Genomic DNA, 18,236 nt, shown 5'->3' on the forward strand with positions numbered 1-18,236 from the left:
AGTTTTAGCTTCATTGTTAGTTCTTTTGTGAACCTCACTTGTACCTTCCCATCATGAAAGCATTCTCCCATTAGGGAGAATCAATCATTCTGTTCAGCAGTAAATACTTTGCACTTTATTATGTCAGTGTTTACATTCTATTAATGTTTAGGTGCTCAGTCTCCTGTACCAGCATGAAAACTCCTTAGAAGGAGGGACAAATCCTTGATATGTAGCACAGACCTTAGAATCACACAGATCATGGCTCAAACCTTGTTTGTCCAATTTTAGTTGAGTGATTTTGGAGAAGCTGCTTAAGTTCATGAACTTGCAGGTTCCTAAACAGTAAAATCATTCTCACAGAAGTACTGTAAGAATTAAAAGATTTAATGTATATATGAAGTGACAAAGTGAACTATCAAGGAATGTCAAATAAGTGAATCATTAAGGTAGGAAAACTCTGATTAACATGGCTATGGACACAATAAACACTTGATAAATTCCTGCTGAATAATTAGATAGATAAATGATTAAGAGCTATTGCATTTGTTTGAAAATTATTTACCTTCATATTCTTCACTTACTTCTCCAATCTCAGAGGAAGTTTAAATCCCTCCTTTTACTCTGTTAAAATATTTGCTTATCATTTATTCATTTCTGTTCTTATTTTCTTCATGGTTTTATGGTGTCATTTTTCTATGAAATAAACTACATGATATGACACCCCCTCCCCTTTTTAAAAGCAGAGACTGACCTGGTACATAGAAGCTACTTATATATTTCATCTGTAGCATGGTATTGATTCAGTTAAAATTAAGGTTGAGTGCCTATAATTCCCACCCCTCCCACACAAATAAAATATAGACAGTGACTTAAATGACACGTTTAAGACTATAAGTGGGCAGATATGAAGTCATGTGATGGCTCAGTGGTGTCAGGGGTCAAGATTCTTTTTATTCTTTTCTCATGATGTGACTTTACCTCATAGTGTGAGATCTATTGGAGCTCTAGGCATCAAATCTTCATTCCAGCCAGTGAAAAATATGGAGGAGCAAGAAGGTTTGGCTTGCCCTTTAAAGTCACACACCATACTTACCTGGAAGTTGCACACACATTTCAGTGGATGGGGGGAGAGGATTATTATTATGTTCATACCTAACTACAAGAAAAGGTTTAGAATGTAGACTTTATTTTGAGCGGTTATAACTGAAACATTCAGGGAAACAGATGCAAGGGTAGAAATCTAGTAGTACTTGTCACCATTTAAATAGCAAAATAATTTCATTATCATGCTGCATTTCCCAGGTGCAGCATACTGTCCCACAAGGACAGTTAACCCAATGGAGGAATTGTCACTACTTCTTTATATTTAGAATAGACTGTATAACTGTCTCTTTCTTTTCTCTGAATTTTATAATGTAGAAGTTAGTATTATGGTAAGATAACACTAATGGCAGAGACATCTACAGAGAGAGCCATCAAAATTTTTTCTTGTTTATGCCTAAGAACCATGGAGTGATATTCTTATTCCTCAACAAAAACAGCTAATTTAATGATAAATGTTTAGAGCACTTTAATTTCTGGTGAGAGTGTGTGTGTGTGTGTGTGTGTGTGTGTGTGTATGTGGTACGATAAAATAATTTTTATAAACTTAGAATTGAAGTAAACAAAATGATAGAGAATTCAGATACATAAAATGAAATAAATCTTTAAAAACTAATCTCAAAAGAGCAAATATTTATAAAAAAAATAAGTGAAAATAGGCTTCTAACATGTTCTTTGCAGACACAACTGAGAGACTGAGCATGCACACACGCAAAGTATTTCCTAAGTATATGAGTTTTGAAAAGTAATACCAACAATACAATAAATGGGAAAAAACAACTAAAGCCAAATATTGAAACATTGTACTTCATGGAGTATCTTCCTATTTGATGGTTTGTATGGCATAAAAAACTGAATTTTTGGCTTAGCGATTACTTGGAATAGCATTATGAAAAAGCAAATTTGTGTGTGTGTGTGTATGCTACATCTGGCTTCAAAGATAAAAATTCAAATATAAATTACACTGATCAAACTAGTTTCATTCAGTGAAAGTTCTGGCATGACTATTATTTCCACTTTTAAGCCATTCTTTATAAGAAGCCATTTCAAAACTATAACCATATAGAATTAACTATAAGAGTTTTATATGTCCAAAGTCTAGCATTGTAAAACTACTTCTTATAGCTACTTAGTGACAGAATGAAAAACGAATTTCCTCTTCATGGTAATGAAAGATGACCGACTTAATGAGCTAGGCCTTACTTGTCAATTAGGTTTTTTTCCTCTGTATGTCTCTTTATAGATAAAACAGTTTCTTGAAACCACAGTTACAGAAATGATAAAGAAATATATGGTCCCTATCTTTGCCTTCAAGGAGAAAAGTCCTGCCTGCACGTCAGATTTAAAAATATTGATTGTTCAAAGTTACTGTTTCATTATTAAAATTATAAGTATTTGTGTATGCCATGTATATCATATGCTAGTGTGTTCATTCATTTTTCTTGACCATGGTTTTCTATAGTCACTTTTTACTTCATGAATTATCATGTGGCATGTTTTACTAAATTCGAGAAAATATAAAATGATTATTTTTATTCATTATATATTGGCAGTCTACATTTTTAAGATCATATCTTGTTTCATGAAGGTTCAAACTTATTCCATTTGAAATATATTTAAATATAACTAGGGAAAACCTTAAATCAAAGTGATACTTTAAAACTATTACTGAAAAAAAGTAAATGAGTCCTTTTTCAAGTTCCATTTCCTCCACTTATCTATAGCTGGTAACCTATACCTCCATTCCTACATTGTCTGTTTCTTTTGATGGCATTAGATCCTCAGAGAGTTCTAGGCTCAGAACTAAGTACTAGATTTGATTCTCTCTTCTTCCTTGCTTTTTTCATCAAATATCTAACTGTAATTTTTTCTATGATCATATTGTCATTCTGTCCTTCTCATGCTCTGAATTCTTTATCTTCTATTTCATATTAGGCCATTTTATTCCCCAGAACCCCTGCCTTTCTTCCCAGACTCTTCTTTGACCATTGTGTTTGATTTTTCAGTCCTTAATAAGCAGTATATCCAAAGTTAAATGCTTTGCTGAGAGTGTGAAGTGTAAATAACTATGTGTCTGAGGTCATAGCTTTAATGGTAAATGCACCTTATGGAAGAATTATAGGGAGAAAAATAAAGTAAAGCTGTGTGTGTTACTCTTGCACTTTTGAATGCTATTTCTTTCTAGAAGGATTAGTTCTGAGGTCCTTAATTAATAAAGTCAATCAATAGCAAGCAAACTACTAGTTTACTTAAATAATTTGTACCATTGAATTGCAATGAAAGTTTTTCTACTGGAGTTTAAAGGATGTCATCATTAATAAGCAGACGTTTTCCTCCCATAAATGTCTTTACAGACAAAGTGGAGAAGTTATCTAAAAATATCAACTTTTATTCTTCAATTTTTTATATAGTATGGAGCCAGGTTTATATATGGAAATTATTAATTTCTTGTATTCTTTTATTTTAAAAAATTAACCCAAAGTTCCAAAATGCACCTCCTTCCTTCTTTCTAGTCATCCCCTAGAACTAAAAATTACAACCAGAGATTCATTTCTTAGGACTGCATTTCCAGGTTCACTTTATAAAAATATAAACAATTCTCGGAGACAGCTACACACAAATAAAATTGAGTGACACATTAATTGGGTATTATATAATTTTGGCATGTGTGGGTGCTCAGTTGCTCAGTTGTTTCCTAACTCTGCAACCTGTGGACTGTAGTCCACCATGGAATTTCCCGGGCAAGAATACCAGAATGGGTTTTCGTTTCCTCCTCCAGGGGATCTTCCCATGTCTCTTGCATCTACTGTGTTGGCAGGAAGATCCTTTACCACTCCCCCTCCCCACTACCTGGGAAGAGAACAAATAGTTTCATGAGAAACAGTTCTCAGTATTTAAAATAGATATTTCTGGAGACAGCAGACACATGCCTGCCTAGACCAGGATTTCTCAAGCTTGAGTCCATTGACATTTTTGCCCAGAAAATTATTTCTTGTGGGATCTCCTCTCTCTGGATTATCACACCTGTAGTAGCATCCCTGGATTCTACCCACAAGATGCCAGTAGCACCTTGCCATTCATGACTACCAAAATGTGTCCTACCTTTGGATAAGGCAAAATTTGTCCCGTCAGTTTTCTCCTCCTTACTGTCAATTTTTGGTATACATTGCTTATTCAAGTTATTTGTCCATAGAATTTTAAAGGTGATTTAACTTTATTTCCTACTTTGTGCTCAGAGCTTGGATTATGGTTGTTAGATTATGATTTGTGAAAGTGCTTGGAAGCCAGAAAAAAGGCAGAGTTTTACTGTTACAATGATAGATTTGATGGCATTTCCAAGTAAACATTGCCTATAAAGAGAGTAAGAGTGTGAAAAACCTGGGAGATCAGCTATAAACTGTCAGCATTTTTTTCACCTTTACTTCCAAAATTTATCTATAAAGTCCCAACTTCTAAAAAAGTTCAGTTAAGGACTAAAGAGTGGAAAAGTGATTAGTCCAATAACCCATTCATTTATTCATTTATTCTGTCAACAAGTATGTAACTTTCATGAGGGTAGATTTTGTCTCGATTTCTATTTTGATGGCTATTTTCTTGAAACATATCTGGAAGATGGTTGACAATATCAAATATTTATCACATGGAAAGCGATAGCAATGAATACAGTTTTTCTTATACTTAATATATGTATCAGAAAATGATCTAAGTACAATGACTTCTTTAAAAAACTGTTAGTGTAGGAAGGTGTTTGAGACAAAGAACAGATGAGGAATGCATGCACGTATAACAAATAATATATGTGTTGTTTATAGTACAGTTATGGATTTATGTGAGTACCAAGCATTTTAAGTCCTAGTAAATAAATTGTACTTATAACTTCTACCAATTTCAAGCCCAAAATAGTCTAGATTATTAAAATATGACCCCACCCAATTTTAATTAAGCAGGATTTATCACTAGTGTCCACAGATGTATTGGTTTTCTGTTGCTGGTAAGAAATTATCACACATTTAGCAGCTTAAAACAATACCCATATATTGATATTAGCTTGCATTTCTATAGGTCAGAACTTAGAGAGTAACTGTACTACATAACTGATTTGTGTTGCTGTCAGAATTTAGTTCCTGGTGATTATAGAACTGAAGTCTCTGCTTGCTGGCTGGCTGTCTCCTGGAAGCCATCCAGCTCTTAGAAGCGATCCACAGTGTTTGGTTCCTGGCTCCCTTCATTTTGAAGCAAGCAATAAGGTGTCAAATCCTCTCATCCATCCAAGCTCAGACTTCTTTTGCTACCAACTAGGGGAAAAAAAAAAAAAGCTTTCTGCTTTTAACTGGGTAATGTTATGACATCATGCCCATCCAGGTAACCTCCTTGTTTTAAAGCCAGCTCTGCCATATGCATAACTTAAACTCAGGAGTCAAATCTGTAAGTATAAAGTCCCATGGATTATGTAAGCAATATGTGGGGGAAGGAAATTTGGGGGGGCATTTTGGGATTCTATCAAACAACCTTCCTTTTTTATGTTTGTTTCTCATATCATGCTTGTTGGCTGCTAGACTAGGTTAGTTAGTGTTTGGTAGGCTGCAGTCCATGGGGTTGGGAAGAGTCATACACGACTGGGCGACTTCACTTTCACTTTTCACTTTCATGCATTGGAGAAGGAAATGGCAACCCACTCCGGTGTTCTTGCCTGGAGAATCCCAGGGTTGGTGGAGCCTGGTGGGCTGCCGTCTATGGGGTGGCTCAGAGTCAGACACGACTGAAGCGACTTAGCAATCCTTTCCTGATGACACAAAATAGGTGCTCAATAAATGTGAGTTGAAGGAGGAAATGAAAGCAAACACTAGAAAAATGATATTTTATAAGACTCTTCCAATCAGCCTACACTGATCCTTATCCTCATTCAGGTGTCAGATCAGATGTTAATTCCAGTTCATCGCCGCATTGCAGGTGACCTTCCCTATGATCTCCTCTATCATTAAGCTCTTTATTTACTTCCCATCTTATCATTTTCTATAAATATCTTTTTTTTTTTTTTTTTACTTTTTTGTTTACCTGTTTAATGTTTATTGTCCCATTAGAACAGAAGATCCCAGAATGTGAATACTTTATCTTTCATTCATCACTGTATCTTCAGGTCTAAACTAGTACCTGGTTCATAAAGTGAAGTGAAAGTTGTTCAGTCATGTCTGACTCTTTGTGACTCCATGGACTATGCAGTCCATGGAATTCTCCAGGCCAGAATACTGGAGTGGGTAGCCTTTCCCTTCTCCAAGGGATCTTCCCAACCCAGGGATCAAACCCAGGTCTCCTGCATTGTAGGCAGATTCTTTACCAGCTGAGCCACAAGGGAAGCCCACCTGGTTCATAAGTGAAAGTGAAATTGTTAGTTGCTCAGTTGTGCCCCACTCTTTGTGACCCTATGAACTGTAGCCCACCAGGCTTCTCTGTCCATGGACTTCTCCAGGCAAGAATACTGGAATGGGTTGCCATTTCCTTCTCCATGGGATCTTCCCCACCCAGGGATTGAACCAGGTCTCTGGCATTCCAGGCAGATTCTTTACCATCTGAGCCACCAGGGAAGCCCAGCTGGTTCATAGTGGGTGCTCAATAAATATTGGAAGAATGGATTCTGGCCCAGCTGAGCTGTCCTACAGGACTTGGATGTAATTTCTCATAGCCCAAATGGTAACTTGAACATTTAAAACTCAAAGTGCATTGCAGAAGTTTTCCAGCATTTTTTGACAGTGATTTTTAAGCTTAGGCAAACTGCAATCTATAGTCTTCACTCCAGTTACACAGTACAGTTACATTTTGCACTTTGTCACCCCTCAAATCAGGAATGTCTTATGCAAGTTAACGTACCAATTCATGGTGACGATGGGTAAAATTAATTAGAGATTTAAAAAAAATTGTTCCAATAATAGCTATCCTCAAAAATGGAAGAAGCTAATATAGTTACACCAAGAATTTCATATAATCAAAATACTAATTTATGGGACTTCCCTGGTGGCACAGTAGATAAAAATTCACCTGCCAGTGCAAGGGAGACAAGTTCAATATCTGGTCTAGGAAGATTCCACATGCCTTGGAGCAGCTAAGCCTAAGTGCCACAACTATTTAGCCTGTGTTCTGCAGCTACTGAAGCCTCTGTGCCCCAGAGCCTGGGCTCCACAACAAGAGAATCCTGTGCAAGCAATGAACAGTAACCCCCAGTTACCACAACTAGAGAAAGCCACTGCCAAGCGACCAATACCCAGCACGGCCAAAAGTAAAAACAAAGCAAAAAAACAAATGATTTTTAAATGTTAATTTATGATGTAAATTTACTTCATCTAAACATGCCTCAATATAAACTGCATTCATTTGGACATAATCATTTTTCACAAGGTTCATTGGTCCTTGTGTTTGGCCTCTAATATTTGTTTGTGTTTTGTTTTTAAACTCAGATTAGTTATCATCTTTTTAGGTTATTTTTTGTGTTGTGCTAGAAATCCAAGTAAAAAGAATATGACATGTACCACTATTTGAACAGCATTTTGAGCTTTCCAGAGCTTCCTGTGCCGTCACCAATTATAACTCCAAGTATGTTCTCCTGTTTCCATCATCAAATGGAAAGTGACAGTTTCTGGTACTTTGCAGCTTGATAAACTATCTCCTAGAAAATATCTTAATCAGCATAAATTTAGGTTGCTGCAGGTTCATTTTTATAAGCTATATGTCTTGATGTAATTATAGGTATCCTAAAATGTAACTATTTATATAGGAACTGCAAGTAAATAAATCCTTGATTCATTTTCTTTTAAATCCTGAAAATTCAGTGCCCTAAATACTGCTTTGGTAGAAAAATCATTGACAGCTGCAGACTACTGCCACTTCAGACAGATTGATAAATGCACAACAACTTAAAAAAAAATCTCCATTCATTATTTACCAGTAATTATCTTCTACTGGCTCTTCTGTCAACGCTTACCCATGTAGTCTATCAAATTGACTGATTAATGCTAAATAACTTTCTAAGTCTTTTGCTTAAAATAGTAATTCTTAGATACGATCATGGAAACATATGTTATTCAGAATCTTGGAGTTTTCCTGTCTTATAAAAAAGGCTAAATTTTTGTTTATCTTTTGATTTAGGCCTTTGTTTTCTTCTGACATATACACTTCTACGTCTTTCCTTCACCCTCTTCATTTGTCCATGGTGAGATGATTTTTAAACTCCACTGTCTCAAGAATGATCTTGTATGGTCCTCTTTGTGCCTCTTCTCTACACTGTTTTACCTTCTATGATAGTTCTTATGAAGTTTTAGAATAATCACTTCCTCACATGTCTGTCTAATACAGCCTATCCTTTTCCTCATAAGTTTATAAGTTCTGACACTAGAGTGACCACACTAGACTTCAAAAAGTAATAAAGGAAAGTTGGTCAACTAAGATTAAATCACAGCAGTGTTCTCTTCTAATATCCAGATACCCTTTAACCCTTATTCTGAATGCCATATTAGCCTTTAACCAATAGAGTAAGCACATTTTAGAGAGGCTCTCTCTATAAGAATATATAGCAGATGTCTTCATTTTCACCATTGTAACTATGCTATGAAAAATATATGTCTTCATTTTATGGCTCTGACATATGTTGCAAAGTGTAGGTGGTGGAAATATGTCTAAGAGCATTATGTTTCTAACAGTTTTGCTATTGCAAATTCACCGTGGAAGGAAGACTTTTGAAGCTGGCCAATGTAGCTGTGGTACCCTGAGGTCACTGCACTATGGATGTTATATAATAAAAGTGTAAAATGTTAGTCACTCAGTCGTGTCCAACTCTTTGCGACCCCATGGACTGCAGCTTACCAAGCTCCTCTGTCCATGGGATTCTCCAGCAAAAATACTGGAGTGGGTTGCCATTCCCTTCTCCAGGGGATCTTCCTGACCCAGGGATCAAACCCATGTCTCCCTCATTGCAGGTATATTCTTTACCATCTGAGCCACCAGGGAAGCACCTATGTAATATAATAAAGATCTGTGAATATATTTATGGTAGAAATGACCCATCTTCTCTCAATTTCACAAGCTTAGCAAAGTCTCAGTCTTTCAGTTTAAATGATCAAAGAACGTACATAAGATGGCTGGTACCGAGACTAGAAGATACTTTTTTTCTAAATGGAGACTATTGAGATGAGCCTCGAAATGTTTCCAATTAATGAGACACATATTGTTGACCAGCTGCATAACAATTCTATTCACAAATTATCAAATTGAAAACTAAAATATGTGACCATCAGGCATAGCTGCCATTCTATATAAATCTAGGTTGACTCTGAGCCCAGCAAAAGATCAACATTTCTTTCTCGTGAAAGAAATTTGGGTTATTGACCAAAACTTCTTGGTAACTTCCCATGGGAAAAGACGTTTTTTTGGAGGACAGTGCTGAAAAGCTTGGCATATGCTGACACTTTGTTACAGTCTTTTCAATAGCAGAATCATTTCCAGGCCACCAGACACAGTGAATAATTCCTGAATGTGCTACATGTGGTGTGGCCAAGATGACAGTACTGCCATCTGGAATAATAAAAAAATTTCCTGAAAACAGACATCTTTTATGGACAGATAACTCATGCAGATCATGTGTCAAGGGCTTGATTTCTTCAGACATTTCCCCGCTGGACTGCAGTCACAAGCCAAAGTACATTTATAGCAACAGAACATTACAGATAAGAACTAACATACACCACACTCCATTGCCTATTTATATTTACATGTATTAGGAAGGGTACAGCATTCACTGGTATTTAGAAAGAGGTATTCACTTTTTCCATTCAATATGAAGAAATAACATTCTTTTTTGGCATGGAAAAAATTGTTCACCAATGATTGAGACAACACAGACTACAGAGAAGAAAATGGTAATAATATGGAGAAACTAAGAAATATTACCTCAAACTGTGTCACCAAACATGAATATGTCAGTTAGTTCAGCACAAATCCTGAATTAATTTCTCTTACAATAGCATTATTTTATTGTCTCATAACTATTTCACCTCTCTTCCTGGAACTAAGTTTATTTTATATCCCCCAATTAAATTTTCTTTCATATTTTCTTTATTAATTAATTCATTATTTAGTAGTTTTCAAGCATTTCACTAAATTAACATGCTTTCTTTATATTCAATTGTTATAAATGCTAAAAGATCAAAATATATATGGTATCTGATTGATTAAATCGGAGTGTGATTCAAGGTGCTCTACAGGTTGGAATGGTTCTTATCATTCCTGAACTTATTTCCATAGCACCCTTAGAACTCCAAGTGGCCATCTTCAAGAACCTCTGCCTTTGCTGTAATGATATTTATTGAGTCACTTCTGTTACTCTAGTGTGGAAGAAATCTTGCCATAAAGTTTAATTCATTAGCTGATGTTCAGAGACAGTAACTAACATGGATGTTTTGAAACTAGGCTATTGGAATAATAGAATTCAAAGTTTGTTTCCTATTTATGATCAATTAAAATTAAGCAAAAATTGGATGATATAAAATGTACAGAAGGCTACATGAAGGGAAAATGTGAAATTTAATAATATTCTATAAGTTGTCAACAAGTATCTTTGGTTATACCTTGTCCAGTTTATAAATATATGTGTGAAATCTTGCCTTTAGACCTACATGTCTGAACCTTACTGTCATACTCCCTTTTGCAGATTGGTCTGTAGTGTTGTATCTAGATTAAATATGTTGTGACTCTGTTAGTGCACAGTTTCATTCTTTGACCTTACTTGATGTGCCAGAAAAAAAATAGGATGTCCTATATTTTTCTGTCTGATGGAAACTTACCTTGAGAGCATTTATGTGCTGAATACTCAACCTACTATCCCTCTTCCCATTGTAAAGTTCTCACTGTTAATGAGGAATTTGATCTAAATAAAGTTATGAAAAGTTCTAAACAACATTCAGTTTATACAGAAAACATTGTGCATTAGTATATAAAGAAAATATAAGTAATGAAAATGACAAATTTCTACTTATTAACAATAAACAATATACTAGTTGATTTTTATTTCAGTAAGTAGTTACTTGATACAATAAGATGAATTATATATATGATTATACATTATAAATAGTCCTAATATAATAGTAATTTGTTATATTCACTTTAATAATATGTAACAAATACTTATTTAATAGTTGGGCTGCCAAGTTTCAATTAATGCAGGATGATGGAAAGCACATGACAAATAAAATGTCATTGGATTAAACAAATTCTGAAGGAGTTACGTACATATCTGCTTTAGTATTAGGGAAATGGCTTTTGATTCATTGAATTTCATAGAAAATACAAGCTCTTTATCATGGATTGTAAGTCCTGTGTGATCTGGCTTCTTATCACACTGATTTCACCTCATATTTTTCTCATTTATTTCCCAGGCTTAAGCCATCCTAGCTATCTTTACATTTCTTGGACAAGTAAAACTTGATGTTTCCCTCTCTATAGATATAACCTCCTACTCCAGATCTCCACATAGTAGGTCTCAAATTAAATTTTACCATTGCCATTTGGTCTTCACTGAAAAAAAAAAAAATACCTGTAATTTAGCCTTTTCTAGAACTCATTTATATCCCAATCTTATGTTTTTGTTATTTTTTGTAATTATTAGTTATTTATATATTTTCTTATTTATTGTCTTTTTCCTTCCTCCCAGACTGTAATTGCATAAATGCAAGGACCTTATGTATCTTATTCAACTATATATATATATATATATATATATATATATATATATATATAAGGGCCCTCTTGGTCCTCCAAACTTTGAGGAATAGTGCACTTGTGTTGAGGGGGTTGGGGTTGGGGTAGTAAAATATCCTGTGGAAGTACTGGCAGAGCTTCAGTGGGGTTTTAAGAGTCCATCATTACTTGAGCTGGCCTTCCCAGGTGGTGCAGTGGTAAAGAATCCGCCTGCCAATGCAGGAGACATGCGAGTTCAATGCAGGAGACATGCAAGTTCAATCCCTCCAGTTCCCCCTAGAGGAGGAAATGGCATCCCACTCTGGTATTTCTTGCCTGGAAAATTCCATGCACAGAGGAGCCTGGCGGGCCACAGTTCATTGTGTCACAAAGAATCGGACACAATGGAGCACGAGTGCACACACTCATGCGCGCACACACAGACATCACTTGAGCTGCTGATACAGACATGGATAGCCTTACTTATTGTCTGCCTGACACACTCTTACCCATAAAACTATTCCTTTTTCTTCTACCATTCCCATATCATTTCCTGTAAATTTTTGATATTTTTATATTGCATTTAGTTTATCTGTTTACATATAAGCCTCTCCCCTTCTATTGGAATCTATCTATCCGAAGGTGAGAATTTAGTTGTATGTTTTTATTGCCTTGTCTAGGAAATAAGTGCCCAAAATGTTTCAGTAAACTAAGTACTTGGTTTTTTTATAAAGGCAATTTTAAGAACCAAAATTGGTTCATAAACTAAAATTTAAGAATCCCTGATATCTTCTCTGACAGCTAATTCACATACTGTTTTGCATATTACTGTACCATATCAACATATAGAGATTCTTGTTTTTAAAAAGCTGTAATTAATGGCTTACTCAAGTAACCTTTGATGTACATTACATTATCAAGAGTTCCCTCAGTATTCCTATAGATATTTCTTGATACCATAGTGAAGTAATGCAAATAGCCTCTGTTGAAACATATACACTACCATATGTAAAATATATAGCTAGTGGGGAGTTGCTATATAACACAGAGAGCCCAACTCCATGCTCTGTAACAACCTAGAGGGGTGGGTTAGAGGGGTGGGAGGAAGGCTCAAGAGGGAGGAGATATATGTATATTTATGGCTGATTCACATTGTGTACGGCAGAAAACAACACACCATTGTAGAGCAGTTATCCTACAATTAAAAATAAGTTAAAAATAAAAATTTAATATTGTATTTCTTTAAATAGGAAAAGCAACAAGGGTAGTTAAAATTTTGATTAATGAGAGGTTGAAGTTTGAGCTCAAATGGTCTATCCCACTGTGTCTTATAGTCCTTCAGAATAATAATCTTCCTGAATGGTAGTAGAACGGTTTATCAATGCAAATTTAGCCCTACTACTCCTGTTGGTCAAAAATGGGAATCATGAACATATATTTGAGTAAGTGATTTGGAACTCCTGAAGTGGAAAGAACTTTAATTGAATTATTTTTGAATCCTATGCCTTTAGAGAAGGATAGTAGTTAATATATTGGTGAAATGCTATCAGTAAAATAGGTTCTTAATGCTTTATGACTGAATAGAACTTCCAAAATCCCCATGGTCAGGAATCTGGGATGTCTGTCCAACTCCATTTGTTATCTTTTGGTTTGTTGAAATTCCATGTGCACAAACTAACTAGATGTCTTGCTAAATATGAAGGAAGTACTCAGAAATGTTTAGAATAGTTTTCATATAAAATTGACAAGCCAAAATGTTAATCATAGAATGATTTACATGATAAGGAAATCGTGGCCCCAAGGATAGTGATTCTCAAAGTTTAATATACATCAGATTCCTGGACTTTATTCTCACTTGGTTGAGAAGGCTGATTGGAAGTTGGGACAGATCGTTTTGATTTAGGTGGTAGAAAGATGATGCTTGAAGGTATATTTTAAATGTGCAGAATGCAATTCAATGATTTCTTTGTTTAATATAATTCTGCTACTCCATAAATTGTGAATATAATACACTTACAATCTGTTAGTTCCACTCAGTTCAGTTTAGTTCAGTTGCTGAGTCATGTCTGACTCTTTGCAACCCCATGGACTGCAGCACGCCAGGCTTCCCTGTCCATCACCACCTCCCAGAGCTTGCTCAAACTCATGTCCGTCGAGTAGGAGAGGCCATCCAACCATCTTATTCTCTGTTGTCTCCTTCTCCTTTCTTCAATCTTTCCCAGCATCAGGGTCTTTTCCAGGGAGCCAGTTTTTCGCATTGGGTGGCCAAAGTATTGGGAGTTTCAGCTTTAGCATCAGTCCTCCCAAAGCATAATTAGGACTGATTTCCTTTAGGATTGACTGGTTTGATTAGGATAATAGATATGTAGTTTTCTGTGGCCTCTGAAGAAAAGAAATTATTTTTAACTTTTATGTGAGTGTGAGAGCAAATATATGTGGGTTTTCTTTTCTTCCTCTCTCTCTTTTTCTGTAGAGGAAAAATTTTCATCTGACAGATTAAAAACATTAGATTACATCCTAGTTACAGTAATTACAGCTTACTGGTGACACTCATTAGCAGAGTAATCCTAGAGCCTAATTTATAGCAATGTCATGAATGATTAATTCAAGATGAATTTGATCATCAAGTGTAATAATGAAATGGGTTGTTTTCATGATACTACATTTTAGCAGCCATTAAACATTAGGTTGTACCTAAAACAATTTAAATAGTTTGGGTTAAAAAGCATCAGAAGTTTGTGATTTAAGCAAATGCTAAGTAAGCTAATTGAAGTTCTCTGTCAGAAATGACCAAAGAAACTAAAAGTCTGAGAGCTCCTGTATGCCTTCAGTCTGAAAACGAGAGAGATCTAACCCATCTTTGTGTCCCTCTCATCCAAAACATGAAAGGTCTACAATGTTTATTTTTAAATGAATACATGGAGGAATGAATAAATGATAATTGATCTACCTTAACTTACAAGTTTCAGTATTATCTCACCCTGATAATTTGTGATTTTCTCAACCGAACTCTAGCCATATCAGTCACCTTTCCACTCCGTGGATATGCCAAGTTCCTTCTCATCTTTTATATGTCCAATTTTCACTTCCCAGATACTATGAACATGGTTGGTTTTCATCATTAATTCTCTCCTATTTAGAAAGACACCCTAAGTTTAACAATCATGAAATGTGCATGAATTATATATTGACTATATATTGTATATTTATAGTTTGTATATATTGGACATATGCTATACATACACACACACAAACTCACTTCCTCTTCCACTCATGCCCAAGGTCCTTGAGAGTAGGAAACTTCTATTATACTTACTCTGTATGTAGAACAGGCCTTGACTTATGTATGTTGGTGCTTTGTAAAAATGTAGTGAAAAAATAAATGCTCCCAAAGTGTTTCATAAATTATTTCTTGAGTGCTTCTGATATATTACTCTTACAGAGAAAAATTAAACATTATAATATGAGTTAGATATAGATTTATTTTAGCTTATTGCTATTAATAAGGAAGAAAATTAATAGGAATAGTTTAAAAAAGAATTAGCAGAAGGCATTCCCTTGTAAAATAATATTTCATTTTTAATAGTGAGGAAATAAATGAAGTCTTTTAATGCTTCAAAATTGTAGTAGGTACTTATGATGGAAGGGAAAATAACAGCACCACCAAGGAAAAGAGAAGGTAATCTGCAAAGGATTTTGCAGTTTATTACAGGGAGCCTAAACATGCGTCTTAAAAGGTGTACGTATGCACTTGTGCTCAGTTTATCACTTTGAACTGTGACAGGAAACAAAGCAAAATCATAGGACAAATTTCTGATAACATCAGCTAAAATTAATCCTTAGTGTCTTTTGACAATTTAGAAGTACTAAAAAAAACAACCCTTTTAAACGTTTATCACTCTTGCAGTATTAGGTGAATAGACAATATTTAGATAAGAAAAAATAGAAATAAACATCATTCTGCCTGGAGTTTTGATGTATGACTTCTCATTCTGTATTAATCATTAATTTGTCACTTAACCTTCAGACATCAGGTTTTTGTGTTTTTTTTTGACATGTAAGAGGCTAGACTTAGATGACCTCTACTATGACAAAATCATATGGTTCTATTAAATATAGTTGGATTCATTGATTAAATTATTAAATTAAATTATTTCCGTTAGTTTTCAGAAGTTTCAAACCATGTTTTAGTATTTAATTGATGCCAATGGTACTCTTGTGTTTGATTTTTCACTGTTTTGTGAATGTGGAGTACTGACCACCTGTGAATCAGAGAAGCAAGCTTTATATAACCTGGGGAAACTGATGTAAGAGGCCAGTGATCTAGAGAATTTAATTATTTATACTCTCCTTTAGATAGTGGCAGACGTGAAAGTTTTATTGTGTTTTTTTAATTTAACTCTCCAATGAAATAATTTTAAGATTCCAGACTCCATTGGTTTATATAAACAAGGCAACAAAATATGCAAAAAGTGGTTCTGGTTTCATTTTGTAAAATACACAGGGAGAATAATATTATCTAAAATTTTCTATGGAATAAAAGGTTTGCCTAGTTGAAATTCAGAATGCATTTGACTACCTTGAGGGACTCTTTTTGTTTTGGTTTTCTCTGTTGTTTTGGGGAGAGAATATATGTACTATTAAGTAAAAATTTGCAGTGGGATTTCTGTGTAAAAAGAAAGAAACTCTCCAAGAAATCCATGGTCAATGGGGTTTTGCTGTGTGTGTGTGTGTGTGTCAATGTTAAATTTTGCATTTGTTTCTTAAGAAAACAGGATTCTGAAAATGGGTCTCAAAGGAATTTTCATTTGCATTAACTTATTTTTCAATGGAGAAATTACATATGATTGCCTACCATAACTATATTGAATAATTTGTTAGGATGAAATGAAAATATATGTGAAACTCTGATATTGCTTTCTCTTTATTAATATTAATTGTTGATATATTTAACTAGAATATGTTTAAAAGGAAAGAGGAATGTATAGAACTGTTTGTTTAAATGTAATACTCACAAAAACATATAAAAAGCAGTTTAGTAAATCAACAAAACTGTTATATCTCATTTTTTAAGAAACTAGTAACATGAAAGCAACAAAAAGTAAATTTTTTTAATGTGCTTTCCACAAAGGAGGAAGAAATCCATGATTTCATAGTTTATGTGTGATAAGGAGAAATGTTTTAAAACTTTCATCTAAAATTTATTTAGAGTTGTGGAATTACATAATAGAAATTTATAATTAATTAGTCAAAGTTTAAAAATATATATGTATATTTAGGATTTGAAAAAATGTTAATATGTCATCAGAGTGACTATAATATTAGAGCAGTATTGTATATACAAGAAAGGTAATGGATGTACAATAGAAAAAAGAAGATGGGCTATGATAGAGCTCAGATTTCATAAAATGAAATTTTATTTGGTTTGCTTCTGTTTCTTTGGGTCATATGTCATAGATTATTTTCATTTTTTTTTATTTGTAATAATGCAGCATCTGTATGTATGAATAATGGCTAGAATTTAAGTACAGAAGCTACAAATAATGTGTCTCTTTTGTCCTATATGAAAAGTTTCCAGACTGATCTGCACGTCACGAACATTTGGAGAATTTTGCTTGTAGATACAGAAAAATCTAATTATAATTACAGTTAATTGAGCTACAATGTTACTCAGAAAATTTCATAACTCTAAAGATTTTTGTCCTAAACACTGATTTATATATCTCAAACCTTTTTACCTTCTTTTTTCAAAAGCTTTCTGGTATGTATTTAAGGATTTTTTTAAAAATTGATGTTTATAAACATGTAAATGATTTTTAAAATGTTTGACTTTAGGCAGAATTCAAATGTATATCTATAAAATTGGCAACATTTTTTTAATTGGAAAATAATTAGACTATGAAATATAAGATGTTCAAAAATATGGTAAAATTTTCTATGTGACAAGAAACTAAATATACCAAGAAAAGGAAAATTCATAAAAGTAAACATTCCTACAAAAGCATATTTTTTCCCAAGAAAGGCTGTAAAACAAGATTGAATATAATATGATATTTGGTAGTGCAAAAATGAAGATTTGAAAAGGTTTAATAAATATGTGTTAATTTTATTGCATTTTGGAAATATATAGTCAGCACGTTGAAATTATTTTGAAAAAATGTTCATAATAAAAATGGCATATATATATGTCACAATATCTGTAGGTGGGCTGAATTTTAACAAACATGTTTTGAGTACAACATTTATTTTATAGATGAGGAAACAGATCCAGAGAAGTTCAATGAATTACCTGAAATCAAATAGTTTTAGGATAGATATTCAAATAATGTTAAAAACAAAGACCATATATATCTAGAATAAATGACATTTTCTAGCAGTAGTCAATTAAGCATTTAGTTAGGACTTACATGTCTTGTGAGGTATTATGATGGATA

General features: G+C 34.0%; 1 protein-coding gene and 1 long non-coding RNA gene across 5 annotated transcripts in view; one reads left to right on the forward strand and one right to left on the reverse strand.

Annotated features, from left to right (window-relative positions):
* Positions 1-18,236, forward strand: part of GRID2 (glutamate ionotropic receptor delta type subunit 2) — a 1,592,807-nt gene that overhangs the window by 584,948 nt on the left and 989,623 nt on the right. The gene's annotated exons all lie outside the window — the stretch shown is intronic.
* On the reverse strand, positions 4,588-10,980 carry LOC145521263 (uncharacterized). The gene is made up of 3 exons (XR_014065280.1): positions 10,911-10,980; positions 5,774-5,866; positions 4,588-5,378 (listed from the first exon to the last, which is right to left on the reverse strand). It is a non-coding gene; the product is annotated as an uncharacterized LOC145521263 (long non-coding RNA).

This window comes from Giraffa tippelskirchi, chromosome 1, assembly GCF_054371585.1.
Source record: "Giraffa tippelskirchi isolate mGirTip1 chromosome 1, T2T-mGirTip1v1.2.pri, whole genome shotgun sequence".
Taxonomy (NCBI): domain Eukaryota; kingdom Metazoa; phylum Chordata; class Mammalia; order Artiodactyla; family Giraffidae; genus Giraffa; species Giraffa tippelskirchi.